Genomic DNA, 12,250 nt, shown 5'->3' on the forward strand with positions numbered 1-12,250 from the left:
AGAGAGGGAGAAAGAGATGAAAGGGGGTTATTATAGGAGTTGATTGGGGGAAGATGGGCGCAGAGATTTGTATCGACACGTGGCGAGATTAGAAGAAGGGAGTGCACGGAAGGAGGGAATCTATAGGCGGTACGTGAAAATTACGCGATAAGGTGATTGGTGGCAGTGTACTTGGGTAATGACTTGGTCATTGCCGTATCACCCATAATTTTTTTATTAATAAATATTATAATTATTTAGTTAGAACAAAAAGTATATATTTATATAAATTTTAAATGGATTTGATATATAATTAATTATATTATAATAATTACAAATGAAATTCTGCCGTCACTGTATAAATAAATTCGGTCGAATTATATGCTTCCAAACGGAAATTTTCTCTTTTTGTATTTTTTTTCTGCTTATTATTTTTTTTTTATTTTTAATGGAGGGTATGTGCCGTGATTTTTCTTCTTTTTGTTCTTTTTAAGATTTAAATGATGATGGAAATCTGAAAAAGCCACGTTTCATTGCATGCCTCACGCGGTCACGCCGCTTTCATTGCATGAAGGGTTTTATTCTTCTTTAATGCTTTTAAAAGAGATGGAAACGCCTTTTCTAAGGGTTTATTAATCATTGATGTGTTATTATTTTACTAAAAAATTATATTATAAGTCATACGTTGCACAAAATAATTTTATTTATTTAATATAAATATATATAAATTAATATTTTTAATTACATTCAAATCTTTAAGACTCATGATATATATAAAATTTATATTTATTAATTTGTCATTAAAAATAAACTTCTTGAAAATAACCAAAAAAAAAAAGTCTTTCTTTTGGATATTTTTGTTTATAATAATATTTATACACATGTAAAATTATATCAAATAAAAATAAATTGTATTTTTAAAAAAATAAAATATATATTATTAAATGATAAATTAAATAATAAAAGAAATATTAACACATTTTCATTTTAGTAATCTTGACAAAATTACTATACAAAATATGAAAAATGTTAGAAATATGTGAAAAAAAATAAATTGAAAAAAATATTATTGTTATATGAATGAAATTGTAATAACAATAAAATATATCAAAAAAATTTTATAAACAAAAAAAAATTGCAATAGTAATAGAATATATTTTAAAAAAAGTTACTGAAAAAATAAAAATTGATGTATAACATATTATATTCGTAATCTTAAATTTATAGAAGAATTTTTTAGTGGTAATTATAATTAAATAGATAGTTTTTAAATTAATTTTTTAAGATTTAAAATGAATATAATAAGTAATAAAGATAATATTAATTTTTTTTACATTTATTTGAAATATAAATTTGATAATTAGAGTTTAAATAGATATAATCATTTTGATAATCTTATTATTTAAAAATTTAAGATGAAATTTTTTTGAATTTTTAAAATCTTACATAAAATTACTTGAATTTTTAATGTTTTACGTAAATTTTTTTAAAAGATAATTTTTTAAATCAAGATAAAAAAATATTGTTGAGAGATTTAGATAAACTTAATTTTTATAATTTTTAAATTATCTAATTTGTAATTAAATATATATATATTATTTTTAAAAAAAACTATCCTATGTATCATTTAAAATGATTGTCCATATAAGCACTTATCTGATAAATTTATTTATGTATGTTATTATATAATATATATATATATATGAGATTATTTTACCTTCCTTTTTTAATTTTTTTATATGTAGAGGTCAATAATGAAAAATCTAGATTTTAATAAAATTTATTTTTAAAACAATAATATTTCAACTACAAGCAAATAAGTATAGCCATAAATTAGGTGCATGATTTGTCAATTTTTGTACGAAAATAACATGTCTTTATCAATAAATTTGGAATTTATGATTCGGGTTAGAAATTTTCAAGATTCGAATGTCATCAAATGGAATCCAAAGAGATTTTAATATTCGGTTGCAAGGTATAAGAAACTTCAGACCTTTCCAATTGTCTTGTAAACGGTTGGATTTTGAGGAAAATTATCAAACACCTTCAATCCAAAAAAGTTAATTAAAAAGACATACTAAAGAATCAAGAGATGAAAACATGTTTTCTCAAATGACGGTGCTTTAATAGAAATGTCAATTGCCAACAAATTCCAAATACATTATTCTCCATTGCAAAATTATTTTTATATCGAATCTAATAAATTAATAAAAAATTATATTTTATAGGTTTTAATGAATTTAAATTCAAATAATTAAAAAATAAATAAATTCTCTTTATTTTTTGAACTAATATATAATGATAAAATAATTGAATTATTTATTTTACTCGTAAAAGTTTAACTTAATGGATTAAATATATTAAGAAAATTCCTTTTTGTTTAGCTTGTTGTTATCGCTCGGTTTTGTAAAACGACATAGTTGAATTTTCTCATTATAAACCAAAATTTTGTTTCTTGTTTAATAAAGGAAAAAATCCAAATATTTACATATTTTGTTCATCTCGATATTTACCACATTATTACATCATAATAATAGTACTAAATTACAATTATTTATTTATTTTTTAGTCAAACTTTGGCAAATAGGATATTTTAATTTTTAATAGTAATTTTTTAAGTTTATTCTCTTTGTGAATAACGGCAGCGGTTGACTTTTTAAAGTGTTGACATGCCGTAATTGAAAATATAATAAAATTTTAATTAAAAATGAACTAGTTCAAATATTTTTTTAATATTTTAAAAAATTAACAGAAACAATGAAAAACAAAGGTTAGTGAGAGAGAGAATTGATATATAAAGTGATTAAAGAATTCGATTTTTTAAAATAATATTTTGATTTTGAATATTTTAAATGAGAAAAATAGGAATTAAAAGAATTTACTTTCTTGTAAAATTTTATTTAATTTAATTTTATATTAATTAAAATTTAAAATAATTATCAAACATTTAAAAATTAAGAAATAAAAAAAAATAATTGCATTAAAAAAATTGACCGACACGAACACTAATTGCTGCAAAAGCCCAAATGCAGCAGACAGCATAAATAGATGCACCCAACCCCAGACAGATGATTTGACGCGTCCTCCAATCGATTAAATAACCTCCTCTGTTTTTTTTCTTTTTTTTTTTTTTCTTGCCGATCCTCTTTATTTATTGCAAACTTACATGGGTGGTGCCAGTATTTTTCTTCAATATATAATATAGGGTAATATGGTGTTTGTATTAGCTGTTTGGTTGTACAGGTAAGAAATTAAGAAGTTATAGTTCACCAAACATCTACTGCACATTAGTCATATAAATGAATCTAATAATGAATCCGAAATTTAGTGTAATTGATGATTTTAGGTGAAATTTATAAAGTTTTATAGTAAAATTATTCAATCAAATATTAATAAAAATTTTAAAACGATAGATTGATAAAATTTAATAAAAATTAATAATATGTAAAAAAATTATTTAAAAAATTATTTATAATTCAAATTTGATTAATACTTATTTAAATTTAAAAAATATATCAAAATTTTTACTAACAATAAAAATTAATAAATAAATCAAATTTTATTAAAATTTTTCAAAATTTACATATTTAGTTTATGTAATAAATTTTTTTTTAATTTATCAATTTTAATTTTTATTTAATGTTTTTAGTAAAGAATTTTACGACTTTTATTTAATATATCTGTGACATGTTGATAAAATATTTAATTTTTAATTTTAATAATCAAAAATTAAATCTTAAAACCTTAAAAAAAAAAAAAAAAAACACTACTCGACATTATACAAGTGGTTTAGAATTTAAATGTCAGAACAAACAAAACACGTTTAGGGCATAATATTTGTTGGTTGTTAACTTGTCTATCATATATTTGAAAGAAAACAAAGCTAAGAAAAAGGTGTGAAGGTTTTACGGAGTGTAAAATTCAAGTGGAAGAGGCAAAGTCAAGTCATCCTCGACTCCTGTCCGCACCACTCATGGGCCATACGGATTGAAGTTCAATACACCAATGTAATAAAAGATGGAACAAACTTCCTCTTATTTGGTCTCGAAACTTGCACAAGCCCAAATAAACTAAGCCCATTTGATAATGGTATTTTTCACTTCCATAAATGAAATTTACCTCACATTTTTAGTTCTTAGTTAGTAAACAGGGGTGAGAAAAAAATTTAAAAATTCCGAAAATTAATTTAACATGATAGTGTTTGATTCAGCTCTGATTGATTATTTTTAATCAAATTTAAATATTAAATATATACTAGTTTAGGTCAGATTTCATATCAAAAAGTAAAAAAAAAAAAATCAAAACTAAATCGAATTATATATATTTTTTAGTTTTTATATATATTTCAAATTTTTATACAATAAAATTAATAATTTATATCAAAATTTATTTAAATATATTAAAAATTGATATTAACATAATATATAAAAATTAAAAATCGATAAATTGAACCAAATCGATAAAATTTAGTTCAGTTTAACTCAAATCAAAAGAAAATTTTGTTCAAATTAAAATTTTCATAATATTATGAAATATCTTAAAAATCGAGTCGAATTCGATTCAAATCAAACCATTATCACCCCTACCATTAAGATAATAAAGATTTAAATAATAAAAAAAATATGAAGAAAGTAGTATATCTTAATTTTTGTGGTCAAATATGTCATTTATCAAGATAAATCTTCACTCTTTACTTCAATGATATATGTTTCACTTAGATAACTGGGGGGAGGTTCAATTCCAAAATAATAAATAAATTTTTTTCACCATTCATCGAAATGAAATTATGGTCAAATAAACAAGAATCATCGACTAACCCTTTCTCTTCCAACCTTTTCTTTTTCTTTTTTTATTTTTGGATCGAATGATTTCACTTTGGAAAAGCTTGCTCATCATTTCATTTTATAAAATGAAAAAGAAAACAAAAGGCTCTCTTTTTTATCTGAACAAAACATTTTGAAGGCCAAAAATAAATTGATGAATTTTTAATTCACGTTTTATTAGTTTTGTTGCATTAAGATAACTATACTAAACATTTTATTATTATAATTGATATATGCATGTAAAGATATCAATGAATAGGATATGAGATGAATAAAATATTTTTTATTTTTATTTTTAAATTTTTATATTATATTCATCATCATATTTATACTCAATGAATATTTTAAATTTATCTTTATCTATACCCTCATAAATATTTAATGAATATGTGTAATATCTGTAGTATAGTTTTTTTAAAGAATAAAAATTAAAATGTATTTTTCTTAACTTAAAAAAATATCTTGCATAATTATATAATTTTGTTATAGATATATTAACATATATTTTAAATGATTTTAATTAATTTAAAATAATAATTTATATTGTTTAATAAAAATCCATTTGCTATATATATATATATATATATATATATATAGTATGGGTAGGAATACAAGATAAGTACTATGTTACTCATTTTTATCTGTCTTCTCGTATCTAATAAAAAATTTAAAATTATTGCTCATTTTTATCTTCATTCATATAATATAATATTCATTTTAATTTTCATTCAGATAAAAATTTTAAATTTTTTATGAAATATGGATAAAATTGATTTTTTTTTATGCATGATATATGTGATATTTTATTTCGTTCCTTAATTTAGTTAATTTATATAATATTTTAAAAATATTATATTTAACATTTTAAAATTTTAAAATTTAACATAAATATTTTTTTATTTTTAAATTACAAAAAATTTGCGCGAGGGAATGAATGCAACGAAGCAAAAGGATAGAAGGAACCGAAAGCAGTTTATGAAATATATTTAAAAACATGACCCAATTTGTCTAAAACCAACGAATTACGGCATTAAAGACCCACTGCTTGCATTTCCGTATTTGGGCCGGCTACCCGCTAATGTTTTCTTCATGACGAAGTCAAAACATTCAAAAGATAAAGTGCTTTACATTTTATTTAAAATTAAAAAACTTTTTTTTTATTAAATTTATTTGAATTGATGGTAAAATTGATTTTAGTAAAATTAAAAATAATAGTAATTAATTATTATAATAATAAAATTAAAATTAATGATGAGATATATATATTTAGATAAAAAATATCGGTAAAAATTAAGTAAATTATAGAAAGAAGAGAAAATAATCATTAAAAATATTGATTAAAAATTATATATAATTAAAATTTTAAATTATTTAATATTTATAAAATTAATAAATAATTGAAAATATTAAATTATTCTTAAATTAAACAATAAATTTATTAATAAATATAAAATATTGAAATTGTTAACTTGAAGATTATAACTATATAGCATTATATTACATAAATATAGTTAGACATTTAGAGGGAATTTTTTTTTTGTAATACAATTAAAGATATTTTTTAAGTTTTATTTGAATTTAATTTTTATTCAAACACGATTTTAAAAGCATATTTTCTGTAATTATTCTGTAATTAGAATTATCAATTTATCATCCATTGCTAAAGTCAGCACTCAGCACCGCCCATTGACGATTGAACATTTTTCGTGTCTAACTTTACAACTTTGGCTGCTAACTAAAAAGCTCAAAAAATTCAATTACTCCATTAATCTCCAATTTTTAAACATTATTATTTTCATCAACAGCACAAGTTTTTTCAATCGAGTTGCTTTCTCCAACAGTAATTTTATTTATTTATTTATTTTTTCAGCTGCGGATTCTGGCGGTTACTGTCGAAGAAGCAATAAGTTTGGAAGAGGAATCTCATGGTTTGAAAGATAATCAATAAGTGAATCAGTTAAATTTATATTTTTTTATGAAAAAATTTTGAGTTCAAATTTTATTGGTGATTATTTGTTGGAGTAATTTCAAATATACAACATACAATCATTTATTATAAGTTATTAAGTACGGCATATTTTGATTTAACTTGAGAGATTGAGTAATTTATTTATTTTTAAATTTTTTTTTACTAAAAAAAAAGACAGATTTGTCCTATAAATATTGAATATATCATGTGAAATCAAAAGGTAGTTTGGACAAATTTTAGACTAGTACTAATAAAGAATTGTCAATCAGAGTTTGTTCCTTTTTATGGAAATATTTTGATAATAAGATTTTAAATTATTAAATTAAAGAAAGACTTGTATTTTTATTAAATTCAAAAATTATTCACATACAGTAAAAAAAAAGATTGTAATTTTCTTGGGAGTTTATGAAGAAACTTAAAAGAAGATGGAGAATTTTGAAAATTTAAGAATATTTTGTTTGAATAACACAATGTAGTTGTATTATAATTTTTCTTTAATAATATATAGTTTTTTTAAATATAATAACATATATAGTTACATTAGCAGTAATGTTGCATTTTTTGTATCAAAGACTATAATTTCATTTTATCATACTTTAATGAATTATTATAAAATTTAAGATAAAAAATATACAAATCAGCAATGAAATGAAGATAAATAGCAGAAAAGTGTTTTTTTACCAAATATTGTAGAAAAAATTAAGCCGGAAACTATTATCTTAATCATTTTTTATTTAAAATTATAACTTTTTATTGTCAACAAACCAAATGTCTAGAAGGTGATGGAACATTGGAAATTCTCAAACAACAGGTGAAACGCATAGGTTATCTCAAACAACAGGTGAAAAGCATAGGTTATTTTAAGTTCAAAATCTAATATATCTAATATATATATATATATATATATATATATTATATTACAACATATAAAGTTACATAATCAAAATTACTTATGTGGATGCTTGGATGGATAATATCTTTTAATAACACATAGGATAGTATTTATATTATTTTATTTATCAAACAAAATTTTTTTAATAAATTATTTAAATTGAATATTTTGGATAATTATTTAAATTGAAATCAATTTCTAATTAAAATTAAAATTTTTGCATAAGATTTGAATTCAAATATATTAAATCATAATTTATCTTTTCTTTTTAAAATTAGTTACAGTTCCAAATATATATGCTTAATAAAATATTATTTTTTATCAAATAATTCTATTTAATAAATTATTTGAATTTAATATTTTTAGATAATTATTTAAATTCAAATCAAAATCTATCAAAAATTAAAAATTATTTAATAGATTATTTATATTTAATACTTTTAGATAAGTTAATAAATTATTGACTAGAAAGCATATATTTTTAAAGTAATAAAAGTTTACATTTTTATATTATTGAATTTCTTTATCTACAATGGATGATATGAGAATAATGATGATCACTACCATATCTAATTCATAAAAAATACTATCAATTATGTTAAAAATGATTAAAAATAAAAAAAAATTTCAAAAGAAGTTTTTAAGCATAACATAAAGAATTATTCTTTCCCTTTTATCTAAAAAATAACTTTATTTTGTTAACATATATAGAAATAATTGTTAGTCCAATATATTTGTGTAATAATTACTCGAAGTATGTTAAAAATAAGAACTAATAAATGATTATAACAAAATTAATAATTGTGATATGTTGTTCAATCAAATATATATATATATATATATATATACACACACAAACACACACACACACACCACCTAATAAACATTATGATAAAAACGATTATTAATTTTAACTATTGAAATATTGATTCTTGATTTTTTATCAAACAAGAAAAAAGTGATAGCAAAATTTTTAGTATTTAGCAAAAAAATTGAAGAAAATGTTTTTTAATGAAAAAATGATTTTTATAATTCTCGAAAATTTACCAAAGTTTAGACTTCTTTTAGATGAATAATATCATTTATAATATATTATGTATAAATTATCATTTAATTGTAACTTAACATTTATAAATGTATTATTATATATTAGATAAATAATTAAAAATAAATTTAAAATTATGAAAAATTTAATAAAAAATCCCATACATTATACAGGTTACAAAAGCTAGTATTATTTATATGAGTGTATCATTTTACTTTGTCATATTATTATCAAGGTTAAAGAATAAAATTATTTTAAAATTATAATTTAATAATCATTTAAACGTTTAATATTTTTATTATAATTAATCAAACCATTAATTTTTTATTTCGACTCAATTAAATATTTAAATAAACGAAATCTAATTACATGATAAAATTTAATTGATTAATCCTCAATCTACAATAAATTGAATCTTTAAAGAGATTTTTGAGAAAAAAGGATAGAGAAAATAAAGAAAAAAACATTTATTTTATTTAGTTTTCATATATATTAATTGAATCATATAATAAACTTTTATCAATTTTATTGATTTTATATAGAATTTTATTTTAATTGGTAAAAAAATCAATAATGTTAATTTTTTTCATTAAAAAAAAACTTAATTGAATATAAATAAATATTGAAAGAATTAATTGATTGTAATAAAAAAATTTTAATTATAATTTAAGGATTTTTTTAATTCTTTAACTTATTATCAACCAATTTTTTCTTTGTTGTAGACATAATCAATAGGCTTCCCAATCAATACAACAAATTATTTTATATAATAGTAATATAATTTAATACTTAAATTTTTACTTATTAAAAAAAAAACATTTTCACTTAGAAACTCAAATTTCTTATTACCTTCTCCTTTGGAGTAAGCCGTCAATTTTCTACGTCAATTTTCTACCATTTGTATGTGCTTTTGCTTTGACAGCAACAATTTGATGACTTTGCAACCGCTACCCACCACGATGTAAACGGAGATGGTTCCCAGCTGGATCTGCCCAATTGTGGAGCCTTCTTTCTCTCCCCCACTCACATGTTACATCAACTTTTTCAATAATTTGTTTTCTATCAGAGGAGATTCCAAAACTTTTTTTTTTCCTTAGCTTTATCTGTTTTTCTTTCATTTTCTCAACATAATATTTGTTTTTCTTTTTTAAATCAATTTTCATCAACTTGTTGGCCTTTTTTCCTTCTATAAGTCGTCCTCCATTCACTTAGGTAGCTCTTCTACATTTCCTCCTTCTCATCATCAGTCCTTTAGCATATTTTCTTCTAGATTCCTCTTGTTAGAAAATTTTTTTCCTGATATGAAACTCAAGCTCGTGTTTTCTTCTCTTTGATCAAACCCAAGTTCTGGGTTTTTCTTTTTGAACTCAAAGTTGAGTTTTTTTGGGTTTAGAATCCATTACCCATCATAAGAAATCTATCTTTTTGTCTTATATTTCTGCTGGAGCTGCTAGGTTGGTGTTCTTGAGACTGTCTCAAGCAGCATCAAGTCGAAGTTTTCTTTTTTTTTTTTGTTTAAATTTCCAAGTGAGAGGTTTTTTAACAGCAATATCTTCATGCTCAATCTTTTGTTCTTGATGTTTGAGATTCATGTCTCCAATTCTCAGTGAAATCTTTCTTTGTGAGTTTATGATCAGTTCCACGTTCATTCGCAGGACCCATCTTGTTCAATCATTCTCAGTTGTTTTCCTCTACTGGTTTTATTACGTTTCATGATTTTGGCTTTAATCTACTATTTAGTCTATAATCTATAAATAAATTTACTGCTAATACTATATATCTGCATTATTTATCTTTACAAGGCGTATTTTATTTTCATTTGGGTCCTGCTATTATTATTATTATTATTATTATCTCTCTCTTGATTGAGTCTCTGAGTTAAGAAGAAATAAAAAATTTGCTCGAAGTATCTGCAATTTCCATGGCTTCCCCCGGTGGGACATCTACAGGGTCATCAACTTTGCTTCAAAACTCAGGGTCTGATGAGGACTTGCAGGCATTGATGGATGAAAGGAAAAGGAAGAGAATGATATCAAACAGAGAATCGGCAAGGAGGTCCAGGATGAAGAAGCAGAAGCATTTGGATGATCTCATGGCTCAGGTAACTCAGCTGCGGAAACAGAACCATCAGATCATTACAAGGATAAACATCACCATGCAGCATTACTTGAATGTTGAGGCTGACAACTATGAGCTTAGAGCTCATGCCAATGAGCTTAGCGACAGATTAGAGTCTTTGAATGAGATCATCAGTTTCCTGAATAGCAGCAATGGTGGTAATTTTTATGCTGATAATACAAGCCTTGCTTTCACTGAGCCTGCTGACAGCTTCCTTAACCCACTCAATTTGGCCTACTTGAATCAGCCTATCACGGCATCAGCAGCTAGCATGTTTCAGTACTAATCAAAGGGAGGAAAATAAAAATGATTAAGAGAGAGAAGAGTGATTGTTAATGTTTACTAGTACTTTTGTTTTGGTTCAGAGTCTTTTAAGATATGATTATCATTAGGGAGTGGTGAGTAATCAGTTTAAAGTGTAGGACAGTTGGATTGTGCTTATCGGGTTGTTGGTTTGTAAATGGGGCTTAATTATAGAGATGTGATGCAAGCCCTGTTACCGTAATATATAGTTATAAGCACAGTATATGTGAAGTAAGCTTTGTTATGGCTTATAGGTCTGTTGTTGTAAAAGCTCTTGTAGTTGGACATCAGTTCTTCTGTTTGACTGACCTCATGAAAATATATAAGAGCTTAGAAATGGTGGCTTTTGCTTAATTATGTTTGACAAATTCCACGCTTTTATTGATAAAAAAAATCAAATTTAAACAGTAAGGAACTACGTGGCTGTGAACTGGATGGTGACACCTTTGTTTTGTTCATTTATTCAACAGTCAAAACTCTGGATTGCTTCAAAGGATATTATAAACTAATGGGATCTGAATTGCTCTGATTATTTGCAATGAGATAATGATCTGGCTGATTGCAGACTTGAAACTTGAATTGATCCTTTAATTCCTTGACCTTTACTTTTATCATACAATGAAGTAGTCAAACTTTCATATGTCAAATATTAAAGAATCATCTGAGTTACTCTAATTAATTACCAGCACTTTCTAAGTTACTCCTATATTCAAATGATATATGGGTTCTTGGACCCTACGTTTTGACACCGTTGAAAGGAATTTTCACAGCTTTGAAATGCTGTTTGTTTTTATTTTCCAGATGAAGCTACGTAATGTTGGTTTTATGTACCTCTTATCCCTGGACAGAGTGATTGGTTTGGATGTGATTGAAAATAATAATAAAAGTTATTGTAACTAAAATTTTTTTTAAAAAATTTCTGTAGTAGAGATTGAAAAAAAAATTTCATAAAAGAATTTTATGAATCTTATTGAAATTGATATTTAAATTCAATTGGTGGTGCAGTAAACTTAACTGTATCACACTGAAGATGGAGTGGAATCCAAACCCGCGTTTAAGAGTAAGAATTCAAAATTAGAAAAAAATGGTGAATTGTAGCATTGACAACTTTTATAAGTAGG

At 23.0% G+C, this 12,250-nt stretch overlaps 1 pseudogene across 1 annotated transcript; it reads left to right on the forward strand.

The window, feature by feature from the left end:
- Nucleotides 1–9,842: 9,842 nt before the first annotated feature.
- Nucleotides 9,843–11,483, forward strand: LOC111282407 (bZIP transcription factor 44 pseudogene; annotated as a pseudogene). The gene has a single exon (XR_016342362.1). The product of XR_016342362.1 is annotated as a bZIP transcription factor 44 pseudogene (transcript).
- The last annotated feature ends 767 nt before the right edge of the window (nucleotides 11,484–12,250 follow it).

Source organism: Durio zibethinus, chromosome 5 (genome assembly GCF_047325235.1).
Source record: "Durio zibethinus cultivar Kanyao isolate XHJ-2024 chromosome 5, ASM4732523v1, whole genome shotgun sequence".
Classification (NCBI taxonomy): Eukaryota; Viridiplantae; Streptophyta; class Magnoliopsida; order Malvales; family Malvaceae; genus Durio; species Durio zibethinus.